The sequence below is a fragment of the Phasianus colchicus genome, chromosome 1 (genome assembly GCF_987193195.1).
Source record: "Phasianus colchicus chromosome 1, bPhaCol1.hap1.1, whole genome shotgun sequence".
NCBI classification, from domain to species: Eukaryota; Metazoa; Chordata; class Aves; order Galliformes; family Phasianidae; genus Phasianus; species Phasianus colchicus.
In genome coordinates, this window is record NC_143436.1 from 53407755 (window position 1) to 53421798 (window position 14044).

General features: G+C 38.1%; 1 protein-coding gene across 3 annotated transcripts in view; it reads left to right on the plus strand.

Moving 5' to 3' along the window:
• Nucleotides 1–14044, plus strand: part of LARGE1 (LARGE xylosyl- and glucuronyltransferase 1) — a 276217-nt gene that overhangs the window by 47386 nt on the left and 214787 nt on the right. Inside the window, exon 1 of one of the 3 annotated variants that reach the window (XM_090143139.1) lies at nucleotides 8196–8212. The exons of the other annotated variants lie outside the window; for them this stretch is intronic. The gene's annotated coding sequence lies outside the window, so the exon portion shown is untranslated. Of the gene's footprint in view, nucleotides 1–8195; nucleotides 8213–14044 lie in introns of those variants that run through there. 3 annotated transcript variants of the gene reach the window in all.

Here is a 14044-nt window from a genome sequence, read left to right on the forward strand (position 1 = left end):
ATAAAGCACTTGATTTTTCTTCAGTCTGATTTAAATAGAGTCTGAATGTTGTGTTACTTATATTGTTAATGTATAAAACTGGTTTGACTGATTCCACTCGATCTACTTTGTGTTTGGAGAAAAATATGATAAGAATCAGGTAATATATTAAGATTCCAGTCTGCTGTATCTCAACTGGCTGATAAACCATTCTGTCAGCTAATTGAATGACAAAATGGAATGGAAGAGGACAAATTTTGAGATAATTGGGCTCAAAAGGCTTGCTTTCTCTTTCCCTCTTCCCCCAAAATGTGTAAGCTGTTGCTGTTCTCATAAAAAGTACTTATGATACATGGAATGTGTAATGTTATCTGCTGTTCCTAAAAATACATTGTGTGTATATAATGTCAGATCAGTTATTGGCATAAAGGTGAATATAGTGGAGTTAAACAAGTTGTGTATGTTTCATTTAACATGAATGCAACCTGTATTACATCTACAGAATATGATGTGTATATGTTTTTTGTATCATCTCTGTATTAAAAGAAGGACCAGAGAGAACATTGGTTTGTTACTTGATGAGAATGATTACATTGCAAACAGGGACAGACAGAGACATTTAATGCCTTCTTGATTCTGTCTTCAACACTGACGAAGGGTTCGGGGACCCTGAGTTGAAGGACTGTAATTACAATTACAATCAACTCCCAGCCAACCCCAAACTTGTGTGGGATTTGCTGCTCCACCTGGATATGTATAATTCTGTGGGGGACTGATGGGATTCATTCCAGGAGAGTCAAGAGAGCTGGCTGTTGTCATTGCAAGATCTCTCTCAATTGTTTTTCAACAGTCTTGGGAATCTGAAGAGGTCCCAGTTGACTGGAAGCTGGCAAACATTGTTCCAGTTTTCAAGGGCAAGAAAGAAGGCCATGGTGATTGCAGGCCTGTCAGTCTCGCTTCAGTACTTGGTAAAATTATAGGAAAAATTATGCTGGTATTTATTGAAAAACACCTGAAGGATAGACAGTACGGTTATTGGTCACAGCCAATGCAAGTTCATGAGGGGAAGGTTCTGTGTAACTTAATTGATTTCTTTTTATAAGTTCACCCATCTAATTGACCAAGGGAAGCCAGATGATGATTACCTTTTAGAATGTCAGTAAAGCTTTCAGTACAGTTTCTCACAGCATCTTTCTGGTCAAAATATCCAGCATTCTGCTAAACAAAAACATACTGTGATGGATGAGCAATTGTCTGATAGGTGAGGCCCGAAGGGGTATAGTAAATTAAAAAAAAAAAAAAGAAAAAGAAAAGCTTGAAAACCAAATACAAGTTTTGGAGCAAAATTGAGAGTAAAATGCTGTTCTCAGAACTGCAGTTTTTATGAATGATGATTATTACTCCTTTTTCCTTGAAATCAATAGCAAATGTATAATTTGTTTCAACCAGAGGAAAGCTAGGGGTACTGGGCATTTCTGGATACCTCACTGTTATGTTTTTTTAAGAAATATTAGAGTGAAAATGTAAGGTTTTCACATAATGACAAAACAAACCCTCTCTTGATGTTTTGGGAAGCTGGCCAAATACAGCAAAGGTTACTTGGATAGCCTTAACTTTGCCAGTGTATTGCTGCCAGGTTCTTATATCCAGTGTTGCTGACCTTGTTTTGGATAGTAATTCTCCTATGAATGGGTTTACAAAGCCTCAGATGAATTGTTTGCAGTAAAGCAGACTTCTCAAGTGGGAAAAGTTATTGTAGTTTTTGTGAGCTGTATGAAAGAATTCTTACAAAATGAGTATTAGTGATACACACATTTTTTTCCAGTGGTTTTCACTACCTGCTTCTTGGTGCTAAAACCGTGAGAATCCTGAGACTGAAGCCTCTTGGACCCAAGGGGGGCTGTGTCTCTGGAAATGTTATGAATTATTTAATCTATATACCTGGAGAAGCATGTGTAGGCTACAGAGGTACAGTGCAAAACCATTGCCAATATGATCTTGTTACAATCATAGGATATTATTTTTTGGACTGACAGTGCACTTTCAACAGAAGCAGACAAGCTGCCCCCTCTAGGGACATGCATATGGTATTCCTCACTTTTGGTAGTTCTTGATTTTTGTGTGATATGAGAATGAATGAAATATAGGTTCAGTAAAATTTGTTGAAAGTTGTCCAACAGATGCAGAAGTTACTAAGGGAGAACAAAGAATGATTGCACAAGCTTTTCTTCTTTAGGAAAACTAATTAAAATGCAGGTGAAGTTCAGTTTTAACAAGGTTGCAGTGTATATTTTGCTTGTGGCATGTTTTACTCTAAAATGGATGAGAACATTGTAATGGTTTCCTGGGAATGTTATTCTAGTTCTGTTTCCTGTGTTATGTTCTGGAAATATTTTGTCTGTTTAATTGTTGAACCTTATTCCACAACAGTTCTTATTTTTATTCTTTTTTCTCAAAAAATTCACTTAAATTCTTTATCATATATTTATAAATAGCTAAAATTGGCTTCATTTGTGCTAGTTCATCTTTTATTGTCTGTGTGGACTGGAATGTGAGTTGAGCTTGTAAACCCTTTGGATTACAAAGAGACCTAATGGTTTATGCATCCAGACTTTTTCTTTTTAATCATGACACTCATTTGGAATGAATATTTAAAAATAAGCACCATATATGGTCTGATGCCAGAGGCAAGCTCATGCTCGCATTTTAATGTGAGAGGTGATTAATGCAAAAATTATATGTATGTAATTGTATATACGAAGTATTTTGCTTCTTGTTAATATTGATGCTTCTTCCTTTGTGCTCTTAAACTGGTTAGAATTCTTATCTACTGATAGGCTAGAAGCATAATGAGAAAATCCAGTGGTTATGAAATTACTTTGCCTTTGAAATTGTCAACAAAGAGCTATTCTCTCACTAGGCCATGCATATCAATTTTCTTGCGAAGCAGTGGAATTTTTTAGATTTTTGTACATCTGTTCTGTTTTTTAGAATGTTGAGTACTTCTGTTGTGAAATACGAGATTTTAAGTAGGCATTGATTGTTCCACTTTGATTAAATGTAAATAATATTATTGGATTTCCCAGCAATTTTGGATTGCATAGGCATGTGATTATAATTCAGTAATGATCAAACAAACGCAAATAGCCCATTGGGTTTCCCTTCTTCCTTAAAAAAATAAAGAAATGAAATAATGATGGGAATATGGATTGCAGCCTCCTGACTCCTACACTGGGAACTATGCTATTGACTGTAGTGGATTTTACCCCTTTCATTTATAACGCTATTGCTAGAAAAACATGGAAAGAAAGATTGGAATCTAAGTACACAGCCCCCTTGGTCTCTTAATATTTGTCATAAGTACAGAGGGCTGGGCATGGCTTTGGAGGGAATAATAGAATCATAGAAATGCTCAGCTTGGAAAAGACCTTAAAGGTCGTCAACTCCAACTGCAACCTAACCATACTACTCTAACTCTACTGCACAGACATTCGTCTATGCCCTTCAGTATTGCAACCTTCTACAGCATATCAAAGGACTCCATTTGTCGGTATGTGTGTGTTAGCTTTGCCAAACTGTAGTAGTGATTTTTGACTTAGTAAAACTCAAGCTACTATAGCAGCAATTGATAATTGCTGTAATGAGCTATTTGTAGGAAGCATCGTAATACTGATAGGCTAGAAATCCTGTTACTGAAAGGCAGCTGGGATGATCATCTGCCTTGTCTCCGCATATGGTAAACCTTCTCTGGTAGTCCCAAAATAACTCCTGGACAGCTGCTACTCTTTCAGCTGTTGCTGTGGCTGATACAGAAGACACTCTGGGATTTTAGGGAGCCTCACTCTGACCTGCAGCACCAAGTACCCTCTGCTTGGTCTTACGCCATTTTGTGTCAGTGCTGGCTGTGTATGGTCCTGTCCCATGTCTGACTGCAGAGTTAAGATTAAATCTTCTAGCTTTTCTTTAAAAATCATTGATACTGTGCATTCTGTTTGATCTGCTCTTCTCACAGCGAACTGCAGCAGTTATTCTTACAGGAGGGCTGATCTGAAAGTAATGCCTCCTAATTTATTATGTTGGCCCACGACATCAGAGGTGGCTATTGGTGGTATGACAGTAGAGCTTGAACCTTCCCACCAGGGAAGGTTCCCATTATGTGTGACAAAATGATGTCTGACATGGAAGTGCATATGAAGCATAGAGAGTGGTATTGAATTCCTCCATTCAGAAGAAATAGTACCTATTGGCGGTCATTGATGCTTGCTGAACATTTATGGAGGCTAACCAGAGGATGTGAGCACAGTGAGGTGATGGTGGTGCATTTCAGGAATGGTCACAGTGTCAGTGAGTAACCTTCACCAGTACAGATTTCTTATGGGTGCAGGCTCTTGTTCAGCAGTTATGACCCATGATTTATCTTTAATTTGATCTTGAACAGTGCATGATACTTCTTTCTATACTCTTGAAGACTGATAGAAGCACATCTTCTGAACTCTCAGTGGGTAGTACATGCTGCTCAAGAAGTAGCTTTTCAGTATTAGAATTGATGAGACAGGGTAGAAATTGAAGTCAAATTCTGGCATATGCTGCTATTACGGGATACTGAAAAACAGACTCAGCTCACTGTCTTCTAACACTGGAGATATTTGGGTGGGTGTACCTGCTCCTAACTCCCATTCAAGAATTGACAAATTTGTTAACAGCAGAGTGAAAAGCAGTGTAGTTTTTATGGAGCTTATAAAATGCAGTTTTCAATACGTACTACAAAATGCGAATGCTTCTGTTTTTTGCGTAAATGATAACGTGATTCAGACTTTCCAGCATCATCTTCTCCCCAGAACAATCCCCGTCATGTGGTTCACCTTTCTTTTTTCTAATTTATGTTGGCTTTAGTACAGCGCTGGCAATTGCTTCAGTGATTTTAAAAGAAAAAAAAAAAAGAGAGAAAAGAAGCTGTTTCTCTAAGGCTGGTCTCAAACTGTAGTTTCATTGTTGGAAACTGTAGTGGTGTAGAGCCTGATCTAGTGTATTTGTTGGCTTGTTTTGATGATCCGTGGGGAGTTCTGCTCTTATCTTCTGTCACAGCTGATGAAAGGGATGCTTTGACAACAGGTAATGCAGAGCCTTTTATTTTAGTTAGGAGGTGGAGATGACACGTGCACACTTTCATTTGCAGTGTTAAGGCCAACACCCTGAGCTGTGTTGACATTATTTGTGAGGTAGTGACTTCTTCCATTGAAAGTTTGAGCAGTAGTTGATTAAAATTAAGATGGGAGATGCACTGAATCAATGTGAAAATGTGAGATTATGGATCCCATATGCAAGATGCATCTTTTATTTAAAATATTGTGCTATTTTTCCACATCAAAGACATCATAAATACAAATGTCTCCCACTGCTCATGACACTGCTTTTGTTGTTTTCTGTTGTGATACTGTCTCCGTTTGGCATGCATCCATGATGCAACAACGTGCCTCATAGCTTGCACTTCATGGTTCATGCAGCTTACCGCAGTGTATAATACAAACATAGGGTTTTGCTGTATTCAAAGGGGTTTACATTTCAAATGCTCTCCCACTCCCTTGACTAAGAACAGACAGCTTTATCCATGCCACAAGCACTCTGTTTAATATATCATCTCTCCAAGATGCATTTTGGAAGGGTACAACCCTTGATGCTGTCAAGGAGAGTTACGGCTACAACATTTATTGCTGTTACACATAAGATAGAGCGGATAAAGCACAGGAGATATGCACTAAAGATGCACAAGGAGTTCTTGTGCTACTGGTGTAGATTCAGTCATTGATTTTGATTAGTGGAAGGGGCTGCCTTAAATATATAGACATAGCATAGTCAAAATACTTACATGAGATGGTTATGCTATGAGAAGGCTTTGCTAACAAGAAAAAAGGAGGAAACAAACAAAAGATCATCTTAAGAGCTGTTCTAAGTGTGGCCTTCCAGAAGTTAGTCGATTGAGCTGGAAATGAGCCAAAAGATTGAGCTAAAAAGATTTGGATGCAGTTACCAGCCCTTCTTATCACAGTGATCTGTCTTCAATTGCCACAGAAACAGTATGTATGTTTTGGGATATCTGTGGTGGTGAGTACTGTTTGCTGTTCAACACAAAGTAGCAGATAACTTCTCCTAGAAACTACCAGCAGCAGAATGCATCTTCTTCTCAATACAGAGAGCTCCTGTTGAGAAGAGGGATGGTACTTAACCTTTCTTTTCCTACAATTTAGCAAAGATCTTGAATAGATGAAAAACAACCGTCTAGAATTCTGTGGTATGTGCTGCTGTTATTTTAATGTTTAAGTTAAACATGATGGAGCCAGATTTCTGAAGGTATGGATCTTGCAAATTAACCCCATGATATAAAGCAGATAATAACAGATGTGAAAAACGTTATTTCCCATATTTCCAAAATCTAATGATAAGGCTTGTGCCACAATTGCCAACACAATTTCAAGGCTACCCGTTGAGGTTGCTGCAGTGTGACCATCTTGCATCAGCATCATACAAACTCAGAGTGTCACCAGGAACGCTGTGAGACAGTATGCAATAGCTTCCTTTTTTTAGGCTGCAAAAAACTGAAGATTGAATAAGAAACAGAACTACGTGTGGATAGATTGCATGCAGACACAATAAACTTAAATTCATCAACGCTTACCAATCCTAAAAATGAGAGAGATGTTGTGTAATATCTGTAACAGTGAAGAAGTCAACTATATGCTACTTGCCAGAGATGTCTCTGGTGATGTGAAGTATGGTTAACCCTTTAATTCTGTGACTGTGTAAGAGCGGCAAATATACCAGTTTGTTCCAGTGTATTCTTCTACTGTGCAGTGCTCAACTATGTCAATTGCAAAGACTGCAGCTGGAATGGGATCATTATGTCTTTGGTCTATCACTGCTTCTGCATTCCCACAGAGCTGAACTGCCTTTGATAACAAACTTTTATTTGCTGAAATATCATAGAAGGCTGACTGTGTGGAAAGTCATCCTGTCAATGCTCTAGCTAGTGACAGTGCTTGTGTGTCATGCCGGGGTGTTCTGGCTCCTCAGAGTCTGTACCTAAATGGGAGTGCTGGGAGAAGGGTATAGCCACCTTCAAAGCTGCTTGGGTATCCTACTTCTCGCCAGTTCCTTCTCCATTTTCCCTTACTGCTCTGGCTCACTTGTTCTCTTCTGCTGCACTACAGGAGTTATAAGACTCTAAAAATGTTAGAGTATGTTTAAAAAAAATTTTTTTTTAGGATGTTCCTGACCAAATGATCAGGTGATTATAGAGAATGGCAAAAAAAAAGCTGATCTTTAAATTGCCTGACTGCTTGCTTTATTTTTTCCCAACTTTCATGCTGATTTCTCTGTGATAATTTGAAAAGAAAGTTGGGTTCTTCTGTACTGTTTTACTGCCTACATGCATGATACTGTCCCATAAATAAATTTTTGGTGCAGAGCTTCCCAAAGAATGAACACAGAAGTCAAAGATAAGCAATACACACACACAAAGCAATTAAGGATAGAGCCTAGGCTTTACAGTTTGTGACCATAGTTTCAATTTAGTGCCAGGCATCCTCTGTTATCACACTGAATGCAAATACTTTTCCCAGAGCTCTAATTTTCTTACATTTGTTTTTATCTTCTCAGATAAAATGGTATTTTAACTGAACCTAACCTGGAACTTCATCAGTTAACTTACGCACCCCAGCATTTTCCTAGAGATTCATTGAGTAGTGTGTTAAGAAATGGATAAATAAGATCAATGCAAGCATTAAAGATGGAGTTCATGTATATGCAAAAGAAGCCATAATTGAAAAAGTTTATAAACGGCCACCTATGAGGTACGTTGTGATCTTAAGAAGTTTCATGATCATGCAACTTCAGATTTGGACTACAGTTCACATGCTGTATCCAAGCACCTCAAACATCTTTGGTTTCACCGTGTCATGCCACTGTATCAAGTTGTACAGTTAGCAGCCTGTCTGATTTGTGTCCTGTGGAAAAGAAGAGTTTGAATCAGCTTACTAGATTTGGCAAAAGGTGTCTGTCCTGGGTGACAGCTAAGCAGTGTGTCTTAGGGCATTGCTCCTCTGAGAGGCAGGAGGAGACCCACTCCATGTACAATGAACATCCCTTTGCTATATCCAGCAGATTAAAGGACCCACCAGTTGGTGACATCTGGCCCAACTGGGAAAAGCCAAGCTGCTGTGCCACGAAAATGCCAAGTGTGAGTAGAACTTTGGAGAATTAAGTAAAGCTACTTGGTCTTAAGTACTAAATTGATATGCAGATCTGTAAGAGACATAGAAGATGTAAAGATCTTATTTCCAAGTTGACTTAAACTAGTTAATTTGTAAACAGCTGCCCTCAACCCTTAAAAAAATTAGGACAGTACCCTAATATAGTGGAATGGCTCGCTGAATGTTTCTCTTTCAATATGTGCCTCTTCTTCTCCATCCATAGTCACTGCTACTAGTGAGCTTTAAATTGGTCATGGAATCTTGAATTCGACTTTTTGGAAGCTGGATTTTCCACTAGGATGTCTCAAATTAGATACTCACAATGGTTCAAGAAGCCTTGGCTTGGTGTGAGTTGTATTTTTCTCTCTTGTGGAATAAAGTAGCAGAGAATATCGAAGGCTAAAGAGGAGATACTAGTTGAGGTATAATGTGTGAGGGAGCATTGTTTCTGTTTACAGAGGATTTTTGGAATACTTTTCTTAATCACTGTACAGCTGTTTTCATGTATGTTAAGAATCTATTATTTGAGATGAAGACAAAACAAACAGGCTGAAAAACCACAAGTAGTATGAATTGGTAGAAATTTAACAAAACAGTATTTGAAATGACTCAGTAAGTGCTATCGGGAGAACTGGAATATAGTCACAGTATAAGAAGCAAACAGAAATTACTTGTATTCATAGGCACTGTTGCTGTGTAATTATCAGAAGGCTGAGTCAAAACTGAGCAAGTCTGTCAGAAATTCAGCATGTGTCAGGAAATATTTCTTAGCTAATAAATAACGTGGCAGAAATCTCCCCTAAAGAAATTACCAGCTCCTTTGCATATCTGAATGATATGTAATGGGAATAAGTGAGCACAGAGTCAGCAATTGTGTGAAGAAAGAAGCCACATTATTCCTTTTATTTTTGGCTGTGCCTGGGGTCAGAAGTTCCTTTGTTCTTTCTTTACCTCCCATTACAGCAAACATAGTCTGCTTCTTTTTTCTCGAGGCTCTTTTTTACTGTCCAACTTTTAGAAAAAATGCAATACAGACAGACGTTTTTATTTTATTCTAAAATGTGTCTGTGTTGGCTCATTATTACTATTTTCAGTACTTGCATGTTAATAAGTGTTGCCTTATCCTAAACTGTAATATTTTCAAAGGAAAAAAGCTCTTTAAAGAGGCAGGATATTGGAGCTGTAATTTATTGAGTTAAAACTTCAAACAGTAATACTTAATGTGCACGCTGTTAAAGTACTAACCGTGCATCAAGTATTTACAGTGTATGAGGCTACTTATATAATAACTTGCTTTGTTTATTGGTCCTTCCACAATTTTGTATACTATTGCTTTTTCAGATGTGGAACATCAACTCCCTCTCTTTTGCCCTTCCATTTTCAGGCTCTTTGACGCCATCGTTTGCTTCACATTGTTACTATTCCACCTAACACAGCACAGAATTCTTTTATTGGCTGTATGTTTTTACAGCAGTAAGTTAAATAATAACAGTAAGTACATGTGTAATGTTACATTTATAAGCACAATTCCTTCTGTGGAAAGTATGAAACTGGAAGGGCGAGCAGAAGTATTTTCAGCTTGCTGTACATCACGAGCTGAACTGTAACAAATCCATGATTGCTTCATGGTTGTCACTCTTCCGTTCACCATGACTGTATGGAATTTCACAGCAACAGCAGGGGTAGGACTTGGATCTGTGTGTATCACAATCTTGGCTTGTTGCCGCTCGAGGAGGGGCTCTGCCTGGGTTTAGTATTGATGCATGGGGCTGTACTAGCTCAGAGTAGTATGTAGGAAAAGGCAATTAATTACTGTATTAGTACCAGTACTAACAGTAGAGCTGGTGGGCTTTATTGGCTTTAGGACATTAAATTGCTTTATCCTTTCCCAGTGGTTCATTTTACAGAAGACAGCATGAAAAGATGTGCATGACAATGGTGCTTATACTTTAACGACATATCTTTTTTCCAGTTCATGAACAGATTTCTCTAATTACTGGAATCCTCGCATGTAAGATGCTTAGGGATAGTTATCTGATCGTGTGGCATATGTTTTCACATGAGACCATGCAGTGAGCGTGCATTTGTGAATGGGATGATATGATAAAGCATTGACCAGCACACCGGCTGATGCTGGAAAGGAGAGTACTAAGTTATTGCTGTGAGTCAAGCATCCTATGACTTTCTCCAGTATTCTGTCCTAAGGCCACAAACACTCACAATTTGTTCAACTAGTGTAAGAAAATATGATGTGGAAGCCCTGTAGAAGGGAAAGACTTCACAAAAGGTTTTTCTTCCTCACTCTCATTCTTTCCGCAGAGTATGCTCTTACATGTGTGTCTAGGAGAACCAAGACATGCCCAAATGATTGGGCTATGATTACTTATAGAGACATGCAGGATAAGAGATGCAGACTATTAAGTTCTCATCGTATCTGCTATTTTTTTTTTCTTCTTGATTGGTGATCACGTGGTGTTTTTGACTGCACTTCTAGTACTCTTTAGGAGTTGACAGTGATTGCAATCTTGGCCTCTTCATCCCACTCCTTCTCAGTAAGACAGTAGGCAACATTTCTGATTTCTCTGGTGTCCTTCTGCCTCCTTGTCTGGATGTTTTTTGGCTCTAATCCTGTTCTTTATCATCTTGTCTTTATCTTCCTGTTCTCTTTGTGATTTTTGCTTATTGTTTACCAAAACTGGACTCTTGAGAAAATGCATACAGAAGGGCTGTTACCTTGGGAATTGTTTTGTTGGGGAATGCCATCAAAATGTGGCTTCTCTTATTCCTTCTTTGAATGTTTATTTTGGTGCTTTCACAACACATGTGCATTTCCATTCAAAATAAATTCAAACTGTTCTTTGTAGTCCTCTTACAGATATGAACGGATTTAAGTGATGGATGGGACAAAACAGCACCTTTTGCCAACATACAAGCAAGTTCTGTAATCCCTTTCAATTCTCTAGTCCTTGAAAATATTAGATGTATCATAAAACCTACAGGCATTTTCTGTGCCATCCCTCCTGTTAAGAAAATACCAATTTAATTGAGCAAAGCTTCTAATGAGCAGAAGCGTCTGTGTTCCCTTATGATAAGCATAGCACTTGAAGAAATTCCTGTGTCATGTCTTGTATGTTTGTCTTTTATGGCCCCTCATTAGTTGGAATCTCTGCATGAAAATTAAAACCTTTCTGCTTCTTGTAAATGCATCACAAAATAAGGAAAAACTAGAAAAAAAGTACTGACTTTGTTTGCTTATTTTGTAGCCAAATCATCTGAGAGACAGAGGAAGAATGCATGCATATTACATACAGTGTAGATAACATATTATTTTAGAAAAAAGATCCTTTTCTTTTTTTAGGAGGTTAGAGGGTATCTGTTTTTTAAGAGGCATATCAGTGTCAGAAATGAGTTGTAATACCTGGCTTGAAATAACAGCTGATCTTCTGAGAGTTGCTCACTCAGTCATCTACAATGCTGTGATTATTTTTTTTTTTTTTGGCTTGGGCTGTTTGTTGGGGCTGTGAGCATTCTGTTTCTTTGATTGGTTAGAGTTTAGAGTTAGCTGGTTGGTTGTTTTCCTGAAGAAATTTGTCATAATGAACTGAAATAGGCTGAATTGCTGCTTAAAAAAAAAAACACACACACAACAAAACAAAGCAGGGGGGAAGGGAGTTATTTAAAGTAATGTTCCTTTTTGTAGAGGATTTTTGTTTCTTGTAATATGTGTGGCTGATAGTAGATGATGTTCCTTTTCTGTTTACAGGATCTTGTGTATTCCGATTAGCCTTTAATTTTCTAGAGATGAGGTTACAAGAAGTATGTGTTGAAGGTACTTTTTTTTCTTTTTTTGCTAAATACAGAGGTTATTCAAAGTGTGCGGAAAAATATTAAAATTAAAAAGTAAAAGATGCTTCTGTGAACTTTTTATTCTGTGTATTATGAGAAGGGGAGCCTCACTGGGTATGGCCTTCTGAGGCCTATTTTTGCGTTATAATTTGGGTCATAACTTTTTAGAACCTCTGTATCTGAAGCTAGTTTCTAATTCTAGCCATATTAATTTTAATTCTTAATTTGAGACATTGTAAGACCCTGTTTTACAGAAGTATTAGGAGCTTAACAAAATCTTGTGGTTTTGCTGAGTGTTCATAAAAGTGGTTCTATGAAAAGGCAGGCGTTCCACAATGGTAAAACATATAGAAAAGCAACCAAACAAATAAACAAAAATGCCCTCAGATTTTGGGCTTCAGGAAGTATGTGCCTCTAGATTACAACCTTTGAAAAACTTGTTCATTTTGTAGTTATGTTATTATTATCTCCTCCTGTTTCTGCAAAGCTAAAGAATGACAAGATGAATAGGCTTTTTTAAGACATTATTTTCTGGGATTTCATAAAGGATAATGAGAAAACTATCTTCAAAAAAGAACTAATGGTTTGTTTTATGTAATTTGAATCTAGGTTTTCATCTCCTATTTCTTTATTTTGTGTTTTGATTTTCCTGCTGCCTTCCTAAAAAGCAGTACGGTATATCTCAGCCATTGCTGAGAAAGAGGATAATGCCCTGCTGGGTCAGATCACATTTTTATGCTGACTAAATGTGAGAATTATGGGAATCTAAACTAATAATCGTAGTGCCAGACTTAAATGTGAGTGGGGAAAAAGTATGAACTGAGTGCATATAGATGTCTCTGATTTGCGGTTGCCATTTACTCAGAAAAGCAGTGATTCTTAATGATGTGTGGGCATTACAGAGATGACCTTTTTTGACCTGGCAGCGCTGTGTAAGGTCATTCTTATCAGCTTCATTAGTGTCTTTGCTCTTTTTTCCACAGTCCTGTTTGGGTAATGAAAAGGGAAGGAAGTAGTGTATCATTTGCAAAACATCTCTTCAGGTTGAAATCTTCCCTTCTGTAATTCTCCACAGAGCAAAATCAGAGACCATAATAGGAAGCATGATGTAACTTGCTTAAATCTGTAGTCTCAGAACTGTACGCATCTTCTGTTTGAGACTTCACTTCTCTTTCCTGGGGCCATAATCCCACATCACTGCGCTGCTGTTTTGACATAAAAATGTGAGACTTTTGACCAAATAAGACTATGTATGTGTGTTTCTATGAGAACTATGTTGTAAAAGTCAACTCCATAATTCATAAAAATGACCATCTACTTCTCTGTTTGTAAAGTAAAAATGAAACTATACTGCATCCAAATGTGGAATCCTCTGTACAGGAGAGACATGGACCTGTTGAAGTGCACCCAGAGGAGGGCCACAAAAATGGTCCAAGGGGTGGAACGTCTCCTCTACAAGGAGAGGCTGAGAGAGCTGGGGCTTTTCAGCCTCGAAAAAATAAGGCTCCAGGGAGAGCTGAGAGCAGCTCTCCTACAGAGATACTCCTACAGCAGTATCTAAAGGAGGGCCTGTAAGAAAGAAGGGGACAAACTTTAGCGGAGTCTATCTGGATAAGAGAACGGGAGATGGTTTCAAACTGAAAGAGAGGAGGTTTGGATTGGATATAAGGAAGAAGATTTTTACCATAAGAGTGATGAGACACTGGCACAGGTTGCCCAGAGAGGTAGTGGATACCCCGTCCCTGGAGACATCCATGGTCAGGTTGGAGGGACTCTGAGCACACTGATCTACCTGTAGGTGACCCTCTTCATTGCAGGGGAGTTGGACTAAATCACCTTTAAAGGTTCCTTCTAACTCAGAATAATTCCATGTTACTATGATAAAAGCACTACATTGTATTAGTTCTTCGTGCATATGAGCATGGCATACCTGCTTGTATTCCTGTTTGTGTAGTGTGATCAGTGTGAACTTA